The sequence below is a fragment of the Vicugna pacos genome, chromosome 17 (genome assembly GCF_048564905.1).
Source record: "Vicugna pacos chromosome 17, VicPac4, whole genome shotgun sequence".
Taxonomy (NCBI): domain Eukaryota; kingdom Metazoa; phylum Chordata; class Mammalia; order Artiodactyla; family Camelidae; genus Vicugna; species Vicugna pacos.
This window is the reverse complement of record NC_133003.1, coordinates 30,844,066-30,858,794: the sequence shown is the minus strand read 5'-3', so window position 1 is coordinate 30,858,794 and position 14,729 is coordinate 30,844,066. Positions and strand designations below refer to the sequence as shown.

The 14,729-nt window shown below is 40.6% G+C and overlaps 1 pseudogene; it reads left to right on the top strand.

Moving 5' to 3' along the window:
• Positions 1 to 1,672: 1,672 nt before the first annotated feature.
• On the top strand, positions 1,673 to 2,174 carry LOC102531729 (DAZ-associated protein 2-like; annotated as a pseudogene).
• The last annotated feature ends 12,555 nt before the right edge of the window (positions 2,175 to 14,729 follow it).

Genomic DNA, 14,729 nt, shown 5'->3' with positions numbered 1-14,729 from the left:
TAGTATTGTGTCTCCCATTGGCTATTGGTTGAAACAGTCACAAAAGCCAGCTGACAATCAAGAGGTGGGAACTGGATCCCATCTCTTAATGAGGGATGTGGCCATCTTCAGAAGATGTAATTGATCACATCCCTCTTTCACAACTTCTTCTCCAATGTCCCTCCAATGTGATGCACTAAGCTCTTTGCAGAAATGGATAGGCAAAACGGGTATTCCTTCTATGCCCTCTCACCTAGTGAAGGAATGCCTCTTTATCTGTAAAATAAGATCAAGTCCCCCTCCATCCTCTGTGAGGCCTTCCCTAACTTTCTATAGTATGGTCTCCTTTTCTGAGCTATAAAACAACAAACATTGGAATAATGCCTTATATTTTACAAATCACAGTGCCAAAGATTCCACTTTGTATCTTTATTTCAGATTGTATTGGGGTGTGTGTGTGTTTCCCCTACTTATGAGCAGGAATCCTGAATTACGAATCCTGGTGTTCCCTCTCACCCTCCCACCACCCTAGCATTGAACCCACGGTAGTTTTACACAGTAGTTTTACATGGACAACTGCTGAATGAAAAAAAAAATGAATGAATGAATGAATAAGAGTTAAAAAGCAAAACTAAAGCATTAGGAGTTGTGCTGAAAAACATAATTCATTCAGAAAATGGGGCTTTAAAAAATGCCTTCCTTTAAAATTGTTTTGGGCTCCGGATATCCTGTTTTTGGTGGGCAGTGGTTCAGTCACAACGTTCTAAATCCTCTGGATAATAGGAGTTCACCGGAGATACCTGCTGTTTACCCTGGGCATCCCTTGGACTGTGCTGCCTTCTATGCTTAGCAGACCAGTTAAAGCAGAGTTTATGACAGACCGAAGTGTAAATTAAAGGGCTGGGATACATCATTAGACATATGGTCTCCTAGGAATTTAGATCTTCCTGTAGTAGGTGGAATTTGTAACACTCTGGCCTCTAGGACCATATGGTTGTATTTAGAGATGCCAGCAGAAATAAATACTTGAATTCTAGCGCAAGAGTCTTTTATGCTGGCCTTCCCCACAGCCACAGAAGTTTCCTGTGCAAAATTTAAAAGCACAAAATTAACATTTGGTTCACATCATTTTACTGATTTGTTTGTGGTAATTTCACACAGTGTATGAAATGGGTTCATCAAGGGCCAACCCTGCTGAGGGTCAGTGATGCTAGGCTAATCCCTGAGGGGGGTAAGGATCTGTACCTGATCTGTATCACATGACTCTGCACTCTTAGCTACAGCTGATTAGACTGGGCTGGTTCCACACACCAATGACAACTGAAGCCAGTGCCTTACAAAATGGCTTGGCTTCATGAGAGCTGCTCTAAATAGAAATGTAACAAAAGAAACAAAGAAAGAAACTCCACTAGCAACAAAGAACTGGAAATTAAAATTACAGAAACAATGCTATTTACAACAGCATCAGAAAAATGAAATACTTAGGGGTAAATCTGACAAAAGATGTTCTAGACCCGTACACTGAAAATTACAAAATATTGCGGAGAGAAACTAAAGATGTTATAAAACATGGAGAGAATCCATTCTAAGATGCATTATTAATGTGCTGATTCTCCCCAGGTTAAACTATAGTGTCTGTCCTTTCAAAATTCCAACAGACTGTTTTAAGAGCCAAACCAGACCCACAGCCACCATGAACAGCAAAGGTCGATATCCAACACAGCCAGCCTACCCTGAGCCTCCTGGGAATCCTGTGTACCCTCAGACCTTGCCTCCTCCTCAGGCTCCACCCTACAGTGACGCTCCACCTGCCTACTTAGAGCTCTTTTGTCCAAGTTCTGTACACTCAGGAGCTGCTACAGTCCCCATCATGTCAGCTGCACTTCCTGGCTCTTCACTGTATCTTCCCATGGCCCAGTCTGTGGCTACTGGACCTTTAGGTTCCACAGTCCCCTGGCTTATTATCCAGTTAGCCCCATCTTCCCACCTGGTTCAGCAGTACTGGGGGAAGGAGGGTATGATGTGGGTCTAGATTTGGAACTGGTGCTATTGCTGGTAGCTTTCCTCCCCCTCCCCCTGGATGCCCTCCCAATGCTGCTCAGCTGGCAGTCCTGCAGGGAGTCAATGTCCTCATAACTCAGCAGAAGGGAAATTTCTTCATGGGCAGCTCAGATGGCAGCTACCCTGCCATCTGATGAAGAACCAAGGGCACCTCTGTACCGAGAAAGACATCACATACCCAGAACTTCTCACAATGTAACTGCTTTAGTCATATTAACCTGGAATAGCAGTTTAGACACATGTTGTTGGGGTGTCTTTCTGGTACCCAAACTTTCAGGCACTTTTTAAACCTAATATGGAACCATGTAATGCTTCCTAAAGCATTTTGAGATAGTATCCATTCATAAAACGGATGTGGGTGAAGCAGCCCTAAGGATCTTCCTTTAATTCCTCCTGAGTAATACTGTACCATACTGGTCTTTGCTTTTAGTAATAAAACATCAAATTAGGTTTGGAGGGAACTTTGGTATTCCTAAGAATTAAAGTTGCCAAATTATTTTGGTGTAAAAAGAAAAGGCATTTCCATATAAACCATTTAGAGCTATTTCAGTTGCAAGTTCTCTCATTCATTCATTTCACAAATATTTGTTGAGCACCTACTATGTTCTAGGGTCATTCAATTTGAGGTACAGCTGTGAACAAATAGGTCAAAGCTCTGCCTTTATGGAATTTAGTTGGGGAGACCAAAAATGAATAAGGTAAGTAAAGCATATAAAGTGTTAGGTAAGTGCTTATGAAAAAAATAAATGAGAGAAGGGCTTAGGGAGGGCCAGGGTATGGTGAAGGTTATAATTTTATAAAGGATGAGCAGGAGAGGCTTATAGAGAATTCAAAGGCCATACTTCCAACTGGAATGGGTTTATACTACAAAGAGAATTTATTAGTTCAGATAAGTATAATGAGTCCATCCCTAGGCACAGCTGGATGCTGTGTCTGAAGTGAAGATTTCTGGAATCTGTTTCTTTTCATCTCTCAGCTTTGCTTTCTTCTCCTTGGCTTCACTATCCATCTGGTAGTCTCCTCATAACAAGATGACTGCGAGATTTACAGCCTCTCAACCGAGAAGCCCTAGGGAGAAGAGAGATGTCTTCTCCAACGGTTCCAAGAAATGCCTTGATATTGAGTCTCATTGGTCTAGCTCGGATCATCTGAAGCTGGAAACATGCTAATGATCCAGGCTCAGCCAGGTGTTTGCCCTGGAGTAGAGGGGAAGCACGGTCTGTCAACCCAGACCCCAGATACTGAAGGGTGGGGGTGGAGGGCTCCCACCAAAAGGAAACACAGGAGAGATAGGTGCCACACAGACAGTAACAACAAATGAACACCATCCCAGCCCTCACTTGGGGAGAAGAAGTTGCTGACCAAGGCTCACCAAGCATGTGCCCTGCATGAAATCATAAAACAGCCACAGGTCAGAACCACCAGTGGTGCTAGGGCTCCTTGCGAACTATTTCACTGTGAGACATTAGCCTAAGAGTGTCCCTCAGTGACCCTTCTTCAAGTACAAACCTACTATTCCAAAAATGCTTCATCCTTAGGACCTCAGATTCCCAAGAGATACTGTTTAAATGAGGACTTGGGTGTATCTGAGGGAAGGAATGCAGGGTATATTGTAGAGGTTTGATGTCAGTGGTGGACTGTTTGCAGCAGATTCCCTATTGAATCCACTCCAGGATGACTTCCAGGTTGTAAAGTGACTAGCGTACAGCAGAGGATGCCAGAAGTAAGGGCTGGAGTCCCACAATCCTAGATTTCTGTGCCAGAGAGGCAGAAAAGTACAGTGGCTCAGAGTCAGAGGGATCTGGGTTAAAAACCCAGTTCTACCACTTTTATTGACCTTGAAATAAATTTTACCTACTCTATGCCTCTATTTTCTCATTTATAAAATGAGATAATCCTAATATCTCTGTCTTATGGTTCTTGAATTAATACATATGAAGTCTTAGTTCTTGTTGTTATGATCCTTACTGTTTGTGACCCAACAGATGTCTAAATCAGGGATTGTCCACATGGTATAATTTGGGGACAGTGGAAAGCAGGTACTCAGAACATCTGCCCCCCAAACCTGCTTTGGGATCTGAGGACCCCATCCATGTCCTTCATACTTTTGGTTTAAGGGAGAGTTTGTTACATACTCTGGAGTTTTAAAGGTTCCAAGGACCACTAGGGAAGGGAAGGGGCGAGGGATCAGATACTCCTTGGTCTCCTCATCCACCACCTCTGGCAGAGAGTTTTACTTATATTTGTTTTACAAACTGACTTCTACATGAGAATTTCTTTGATGAAAAAGTTTAGAAACAACTGCATCAAAGCATCAGCAGTCCCTATTAAAACATCATTATGTCATCTGCAAAGGAACTCAGGGTGATTTGCCTGAAGAAGAAAACCCACAGGAGGGATGGTGTTGACTCTTCATGTGTCTGAAGGGTCACCATGTGGGTCCAGAAAAACCAAGAAGTCAGTTTCAGCCTGGTGGATAGGAGGAGGAAGATGTTTCTAGAAATTCAAGCTCTTCTTTCAGCAGTCCACTTTTGGGGTAGAGGTATGCAGCTGTCTCTGGAAACGTCTCAGCAAAGGCTTCAGGCTATGAGGGATGATACTAAGAAGATTCTGTAGGAGGAAGACGGACTGTGACTGCCAGGATTACATCCACACTGTAAATTCCGTGATTCTGAGTAACACAGCAAGCTATAATATGTTACACCCCTGTGTACTTCTTGGCGAAATTTTGTAACCTGTATTAGATTCTAAGAGTATGGCTTTAAAAGAATGTACCATCAGACAGTTGTACTTTGAACTTATTTCAGACTTACAAAAAAGTTTTATGAACTGTACAGAAAGTTTCATTATCCCTTCCCTCACCTACCTTCTCCTAATATTAATGTCCTACATAACCATGATGCAATGAGCAGAACCAGGAAATGAACACTGGTGTGATGCTACTAACTACATTAACATTTGAATTCTGTCAGTTCTTCCACTAACGTCTTTTCTCCAACAGTGAAAAACCTAGGTCTTAGTATTTACAATGCCTTTCCTTATTTAATCAATGTTAGTAGAAACAACATAAGGTAGTTTTAAATTAACTGATACCTCCTTGAAAGAAACCCATTTCCTGTAATCTGTGCAGCTCTCTTATCCAGAATCAGGGAACTTTAGAGTTTGCCTGTCATCTCAGCAGTCAGAGTTCATCTTCTTCCTCTTGAGGGAATTCCTTCAGTATTGTCTCTGACAGCCCATCTTGGGGAACTTTTGGCACAGGTTTTTGTTCAGAGCTATGTTGTCATTCATTCAGCAGATACCTATTTAGCCCCTATCTTAATGTGTGTGTCTGACACTAGGGATACAGAAATAATAGATACGACTCTTGCCTTCTAGAAATTTGTAGTCTAGAAAGAGACAGAGAAACAAATGGATGATTATAATGGAGTAGAATGTGGAAAAGAAGAAAGAAAGCAAATAATAATTACACAGCATGGGATTAATGCTGTGGTAGGATAAATACTAAGGGAGCACAGAGTGGGTACCCTTACCCATCCTTCGGTATCAGAAAGACTTCTAAGAGAAGATGATGGGTGGGCTGTGTCCAGAGGAATTGGACCCCTGGATTCAATTCCTCCAAAGTCTCTTCCAGATCTTCCAACTTCAAGGAATCTAGTTCTGAAAGTGACCAGAGACTCGATCTGATCTCTCTTTCTCTTTCATGTATATATTCACACACACATACACACACACACTCTCAATCAGTGAGCTAATGTATTAAATTTGTAAGGCACTTTACTAACAACCTTGGCAGATCTATAAAATAGATGGTGTTTGGCTACTGTGTGGAGAAAGATCATAAGAAGGAAAGATTAGAAGCCGTGGTCCTGGCCAGAGATGTTGTAGTTCGGACATAACATAATGAGAAATTAGAACAGTGTCAGCTGGGTCCTTTACTAGCTGTGGGATCTCAGTTGAGTTATGTAACCTCTCTGAGCCTCAGTTCCCTCATATCAAATAGGGTTAAGAATACCTATTTTATTGAACAAATGACAGGATTTGGAATAATATATAAAGTGAGGGCATGCATTAAAGAATGTGGCTGCCATGTTTATTATGTATATCTGTCAGGGTCCCAGCAGGGAACAGATGGTGCACTCAAATGTGATGATTCAAGGAGGGTTTAATTATGGGACATTTTTCAAAGTTATAGGTAGGTTTAGGGAAACCCATAAAGAATTCTGTAGTACCCCAGTGGTCCTTACCATCTCTAGGCCCAAGAGAACAAGCTGGAGGGTGGTTACCAGAGCTAAGGAGAAAAGTTTGAGTAGAGAGGGTGATCAGAAAAGGGGATCTAATGTACAGCATGGTAGCAGGAGTTAACAGTACTGTACTGCTTACTTGAAAATTGCTAAGACAGTATGTCTTAAGGTTCTCACTACCACTACCAAAGCAACAAAGGTACTTATGTGAGGTGAAGGATATGTTAACTAACATTATTGTAGTAATTATTTTGAAATACATATGTGTGTGTCAAATCATCATGTTGTACGTCTCAAACTGACACAGTATCAGATTTTCATTATATCTCCATAAAGCTGGGGAGAAGGGGGCCGTGATGATTGGTGGAGGGATATAACTGGACTGAAAGGACCCCCTCCTGCTTCCCTTAGATCTCCTGTGGGTGTTCCCCAGTTGCCAACCCCAATCAAAAGTCAGAGGGTCAAGGACCTTTTACTCTCAGCCATTCAGTTCAGGCTTCTGGGATAGAAAGCAGGCTTGGAAGGGTGCAGAGTGGCTCTTAGAGGGGCAAGTAGAAGGAATCTGGCTCAACCCATGAGGCAAATGGAGAAATTCTCAGAGAAGGGTAATCCACTGCGAAGATACCCCCAGAAGGGTCCACTGTACTTCCCAGCTCACTGTCAGTCTGCATACCCTCTGCCCTATCTCTTGGCCCATCTTTTAAATGGAAACTTTGGGGGATATTTGATATTTTCCCTTCCAGCCTCCATTGTCCTTTTTCCTACCAGCAATATCTGCCCTTTTTTAAGGGATTCATTCTCCCCCTACTGTCAGTCTGGATGGTCAGAGTGGGATTCTATCCTGCAAGGGTGAGCGTGTGTCCCAGCCCGAGTCATGTGGTAGTTGGTCCAAGAACGAGCACATGGTTCACTTAGAACCTGGCAGCCACCGTGAGTATTTTGCGAAGAATGCGGGAGAGAGACGGGAGAGAGCTGCTGCTCCCATCTTGCCATCAGGAGTGACAACCTTGAGTCTGAAGATGAAACCAGTCTGTCAGAAAACCAGCCTGAGAGCCCTGAATCCAGCTGTGCCTGAAGGTAGCACCACCACTGAACTTTGCAGTTAAGAAGGCCAATAAATTATATTTTCACTTGCGTTGTTCTGAGTTGGATTTTCTATCCCTTGTACCAAAAAGAGTCCTGATGTAGAAAATGACCCCACACATTGGTTACTTTTTTCTAGATAATAGTTTTAAAGTAAATCTGAATTTAAAAATAAATATTAGGCAGTGTCATCGTTATTAGAGGCTGTTCCATGTATCCCGTACTTTATACTGCACTCCTTCCAGAACAGTGTTAGTGATATTCTAGCATAGCATAAAAGCAATTCACATGGTAATCAGCTGTAAATGTAATAATAGGGTAGTTGAGATCTGTGTTTTAAAACACATTCTTGCATAATTACTTCCCCCATTAAATTCATACAGAAACCTGAGGTTGGAAATCAAGATTGATATCACATCTATCTGCTAAGTGGCTGTCTGGGTAGAAAATGAAAATCGTGCTGAAAGTTAAAATCCACTATTTGACTGAATTGATAAAATAGTAAAATTCCAATTGATCTAATTCCCAGTGGCTGGTGCTTTTACAATTTTTCTTAACAAAAACTATGATTTGGGAATTATGGGGCTCTCTCTAGATCCTTGATCAGCTGTTCTTATTTAAATGCCTCTATTCCAGTATAATTCTTAAAATTTCAGATAATTGAATTTTAGAATGCAAGGAGCATTTTAAGGATCATGACTTTAAAATTAAGATTTAAAAAGTCAGTTCATTACCTTGTTTTTGCTTAGGAATTTAGAACTTGTTTTCTCCCAAAACAAAACAGGAGGGACTTTTCTTTCTTTTTTTTTGTTAACAGTTTTATTGAGATGTAATTCACATGGCATAAATTTCACCTTTATGAAGTGTTCAGTTCATTGGTTTTCAGTGAACAAAGTTGTGCAACCAGTATTACTATCTAATTCTAAAACATTTCCATCTCCCCATGGAGAAACCTGGTACCCATTAGTAGTCACCCCCATTCCCTTCTCATCCCAGCCCCTGACAAGCACGGATCTGCTTTCTGTCTCTATGGATTTGCCTGTTCTGGACATTTCATGTAAGTGGAGTCATACAACATGTGGCCTTTAGTGACAGGCTTCTTTCACTTAGCATCGTGTTTTCAAGGCTCATCCGTATTGTAGAGCTGAAATCTTTTGCCTGCGCTTTCAGGGAACAATGAGGATCTTGATTTGGTAAGATGCTAGTCTCCGTGCATCCCCTCTCTCCTGCTATTCCAATCCATTCTCCACACTGTAGCCAGAATGATTCCTTACACCTACATCAGTTGATAGGCCTTCTATCTGCCCAATAGGCCCTGCCTGGCTGCCCCAGCCTAGCTCCCGAGCTCCATCAGCCTCCTCTCTTCTCTTCATTCAGTTCTGATGTGCTCCCCGCAACCAAGGGCATCTACTGACACCGCGACCCCCACCCACAGCTGCTCTTCTTCTGTCACTTTTATTTAATTCCTTAGATTCCTCCTTCAGATCTCAACTCAAGTGTCACTTCCTCAAGTTCAGGTCATGTTCCTCAATTACTTTCCTTCATAGCATTTATTCAATTTCTAATTATACCCCTATCAGTGTGACTGTCTCATTAATTTTTATATCCACGTACTAGACCATAAACTTTCAGAGAATAGAGATCATATCTGTGTGGCTCATTTGAAAAAAAAAAACCTACAGCTCCTGGCCCACAGAAGGTGCTCCCTTTGCCTCAAAGCATTTTTGAAATATTTTAGTATAGCTTTCGTGTTTGGTGTGTTTATGACTAGTAGAATACTTTGAATATTAGAAACTGTGTCAACCAGAATATTGGACTGACCTTTGCCTGACTAGGCTGTGTAGGAGAGTTCACTGTTCTGTGTTTAATGTTGACCACACTGGTCAATAACAGTGGGTTAGAATCATGCAGAGAGCAAAGGAAATGGGGAGTTAATATAAAAAGCTCCCCAACTCCCCGAATTTTGGATTAAAAGAATCCTCTTCCTCTCTCTCTCCCTTCCACTTTCTCTCACTCCTCCCTGCTCTCACAGCCAGAGGAGAGCATCTTTCAAATTAAATTATTGACCTCTTTCCTTTCCAAATAAGAACCAGCACATATGTATGCTTTGAAAAAAAAAAACCCTACATTTTTATAGAACAATAAATGACATGATCTCATCTTTTTACAAGGTAATTATGTTAGAAAAACTCTTAAAAGTTTTACATACAGTTGATTTAAATGCCTTTAAAAACATAGGATAAACTTTGGCAATTTCCTCTTACAAAGAATAATTGATATTCCTAGGGACCAAATGAAATGTTATGGGAAATCCAGCCTTCACAGGTGTTATAAATTTCAAAATCTATATTGAACATCAGTCTATACCAGTGCCTCTTAGCTGAGGGTGATTTTTCTCTCTCCTTCCCCACCAGGGGATATTTGGCAATGTTTGGAGACATTTAAAAAAATTTTTGTGGTTGTCACAACTGAAAGTTCTAGTGGGTAGAGGCCAATGATTTTGCTCAACATCCTATAATGCTCAGGACAACTCCTGCAATAAAGAATTATCCAGCCCAAATGTCAATAGTGCCAAGGCTGAAAAACCTATTCTACATAAAATAAGTGTTTTGAGATGTTAATACCATTAAACTAAACAGTAGCTTATTCCTTTGTTAATCAACAGTTTGTGGAAATTCTCAAATAACAAAATGTCTTCCTTTATTCACTCGACCAGCATTTCTTTAGCACCTCCTTCATTCCAGGCACTGGACGAGGCACTGTAGTGGCCTTGGTTTAAAATACATGGTGTTTACCATTCAGGCACTTACAGATACAGAATTTGGTATTTAACACATATGGGAAAGATTAAGAAAGCAGTGTGGCAGGGTGCTCTGGTCCCACATACTAAGAACACTGCCTCACCTGGGATTCTAGGAGGCTTCTTGGAAGCCATGATACACATGGAATACATCCTGAAGGCTGATAAAAATTAGGCAGCAGAAGAAAGGATATTCTTGGCAGAGGGGCTAGCACAGAAGAGGAAGAGACATGTGAACCAGGATCAGCAAGCTGCTTGATGTTAGTAGTGCACTGAAAGCAAGGAGAGGCAAGACACAAGCTGACAGGATGTATAGATTGCAGAAGAGAGGACACAGGTTTTAAGCAGCAAAGCAATGTAGTCTAATTTGCATTTTATATAAATAACTTTAGCTACTCTGGAAGTGATGAATCTAAGGGGTCAGGATTGGATGCTGAGGAACCAATTAATAAGCTGTTGCAGTGATCCAGGTAAGAGATGAGTGCATGGACTTAAGCAATGGCAGTAGGATGGAGAGGTACACTTTTTTTAATTGAAGTACAGTCAGTTACAATGTGTCAGTTTCTGGTGTATATATAGCACAATGTCCCAGTCATGCATATACATACATTATATTCATTTTCATTAAAGGTTATTACAAGATATTGAATATACTTCCTTGTGCTATACAGAAGAAACTTCTTTTTTAAAATCTATTTTATATATAGTGGCTGACATTTGCAAATCTCAAACTCCCAAATTTATCCCTTCCCACCTCCTTTCCCTGGTAGCCATAAGATTGTTTACTATGTCTGCAAGTCTGTTTCTGTTTTATAGATGAGTTCATAGTGTCCTTTTTTCTTTCCTTTTCTAGATTCCACATATGAGTGATATCATATGGTGTTTTCCTTTCTCTTTCTGGCTTACTTCACTTAGAATGATGATCTTTAGGGCCATCTATGTTGCTGCAAATGGCACTATTTTATTCTTTTTATTGGCTGAGTAATATTCCATTGTATAAATATACCACAACTACTTGCATTGAGAGATATCAGTGAAACAGAATCAGTAGGATGGTGCTTAACTGGATATGAGGGCTGGGGAGAAGGAGCCCTCAGGGAGGACTCCCTAGTTTCTGGTTTGGTTGTCTCTGGGCAAGATGGGGATAGAGAATTTTTGAAAAGCCAGTGATAATTTTGCTGTGGACGTTTTGAAAGATACATCCAGCAGAAAGCAAATTTGAAGCTCTTAAAAGGTGAGGGCTAGAGATGCTAACTTGAGAGTCTTCAGCAAATGGGCCAGAACTAAATTCATGAGATGGATGAAACTGTAGAGTAGATAGAAAGGAATAGTTGACCCAAGGATGGAGACCCAGGTGACTCAAGATAGAAAGTTACAGAGAACTAATTATTATAAGTCAATATATATGTATGTGCATATGTGGGTATCTGTACCTATATACCTATATTTGTGTGCATCTATGTAATATTTGTTGGATTAAGAAAATATACAAGGCACAGAGAAGAAAAGAAAATGGGTCATAGAGACCTACTTCTCAGATTACCTTTTTTTTTAACATTTTTTATTGATTTTTAATCATTTTACAATGTTGTGTCAAATTCCAGTGTAGAGCACAATTTTTCAGTTATACATGAACATATATACATTCATTGTCACATTTTTTTCTCTGTGAAGACTACCTTTGTTAACATTAAAAATTAAAAGTAAAGCATATTGTGTAGGTCAAATTGTGTCCTTCAGAAAGATACGTTGAAATCCTAACTCCCAGAACTTGTGAATGTGACCTTATTTGGAAATAGGTTATTTGCTGGTGTAATCAAGTTATGATGAGGTCATCCTGGATCAGGGAGGGAGTGTCTTAATCCAATGACCAGTGTCTTCATAAAATAAGAAAAAACTACACAGACACACACAGAGGCGAATGTCATGTGAAGACAAGAGACACACAGGGAGAACGCCATGTGAAAACAGAGGCAGAGACCGGAGTGATGAGTCTACAGGCCAAAGAATGCCAAGGATTGACAGTAAAGACCAGAAACTAGGAAGAGGACAAGGAATCAATTCTCGCTCAGAGCCTTCAAAAAGGAACCAACCCTACTGACACTGTGATATCAGACTTCCAGCCTCTAGAACTATAAGGGAGTAAATTTCTGTAGCTTTAAGCCACCCAGTTTGTGATTCTTTGTTATAGTGGCCCTAGGAGACTAACACATATTCATGGTTGGAATATGTAAAAAAAAAAGAAAGACAAAATTATAACCGAAAACACCTTTATCCCCCCATTTCATTAGATATTTCAGAAATCTGTCTACATTAGCACATAGAGAGCTACCTCTTTCTTTTAGGCTGCTGCCTAGTGGGAATACCAGTATTTGGTGGTTGGGCAGAGAAGAAGAAAAATAAGGAGGTAGGCCAGAGGAGAACTAACTAACAGCAGCTTTTAGAAGGTTTCTAGAAACCCTAAGTAATCAGGTGAGTACAAAGGAGAAAGAGACCCAGGGAAGTCAGGAATGAAAAATATTTTGGTTATAGACACCGTGAAAGTCCTAGGCAACCAACGTAAGAACACGTCTGTGGAGCTAGAGTAGCAGACACTGATACTAAGTAAAAGATCCCCATTCTTAAGGTGCCCATTCCCTGAGACAGGACAATTGTGTAGAATGATACACAGGTGAATGTGAGGTACAATGGTAGAACTGAGATGGGAAAGAATTGATTATAAGAGCTATGAAAAGGCAACATTATATTTTAGCATGGCCTCAGAAGTCGACACTTTAGATATGTACCCACCTTGGGCTCTGTCTGAAGCAGTGTCAGAAAATAGGACTTTAGCATATTTCACCTTTCATAAAGTTGCCTGCTATCAGGATCAAGAACTGTTTTAAACTATCTAAATGTACCCTCCTAACATTGAGCATTTATTTCATTCTGAGCCCTGTGTCCTAAGCATGACTCCATTTAATTCTTAAACCCTCTATGAGACAGGACCTCATTTTACAAATCAGGAAACTATAAATTATTTTCTAAAGACAGTTGAAACCATGCTGGAACACAAATCGTAGGCTTGTGTGACTTCAGAACCCAGGCTCTAACCACTAGATTATAAAGTTCAGCAGGGAGAGGAAAGGAGAGAAGATTGCATTCCTCTCTCATTGTTTAAGAGTGACTTGCTACTAACAAGAACAAAGTTCTAGCTGCACTGTTTCCAGACAGCATTGTCCAACCAGACTGAACTGATGCGGACAATGGGGGAGCAAGAAACTCTTTTGGCCAGATTTTTTCAGCTACAGGTAAAACAACAGTCAGTAAAGGCTTCCTGGAATATTGTGACATTTAAATGTGTGTCTTACTATATAATACCACTGCATAGCATTCTCATTGCCTCCAAAACATGCACGCCATCACAGAAGAACTGAGTTTGATTCTAAGACCCAGTATGGAGGACAGACTCTTAGCTGTGTTAGTCTAAGACAATGAACATGGTGAGGGGGCTGCGGGGATCAGAACCGAGTGGACTCTGGAGCAGGGACCTCTGGGCACAGTGGACCTCTCCACTTTACAAGTGGAGACGAAGTGCTTTAGAGAAACCAGTTTTTTCTTTTTAAAATATGTATAATACACATGCTATATATGCCTGTACACACATATATAACTACATGTATGTGTACACATATATATGTGCATGTATGTAATTGCAAGCTTACACACAAGTAAAGCAAAACAGCAAACATCAGGGATGTCAGGGATGGTATGCGCAATGTTAAACAGGCACCCATCATCAGACAGTCAGAAGAATGTTAGCCGTAAACAAGTGAACAGGCTATACTGATAAACACAGCTGACCGAAAGCTCTTTCCTCCCTGACTCCTAAAGAAGTGCTTCTCACTGTAACAGAAGAGCACACTGAGACTGAGCTAGTGTTTTTATAAGCAAATTTCTTGACTCTGCCTGGTATATTATTAGCATTCAATAAGTGTTATTCATTCATATTTCTAATAAGGCATGGAATAAATACTACATGTATTAGTTTTAAATTAAATAGAAACATGGGCTTTGTTTACACAGGGCAATTTCTATTCATTGCGTTGTCTCGCCTAAAATGTTCCTATCCCCTCCTCTTTATTTTTGATGTTTTAAAGGCTAGAAAGAGGGCTAAATAAGAAAAAGAGAAAGGGGATGAAAAATTACGAGCTAGTGCTTTTGTTACACACAGTCATGGGGGGGTCACCTTTCATAGTTATCCCCCGTGCTGTGCTAGCAAGTCAAAAGCGGTTTGTCTGGAAATCCCCACTGCAACACAGCAGAACAAATGTGTTTATTGCTAATTTTGCTGGTGGAATATTTATAAGGGAAAGCCAACTCCCAAGTTAAGAAAGAGTGTCCCTGTCCCTCGTAACGCATACTAGTTAATTCATTTCTCCAGTTCTTGTGAGTCACTTGATATGGCCATAATGCAAGGAATACTTCTCTCTGGATCCATGAACCCTATCATAAAATAGTAGTGGGAAGAGTGTTAGATAAATCTTGGAGATAATGAAACCTGACTTACCTACCTCACAGGT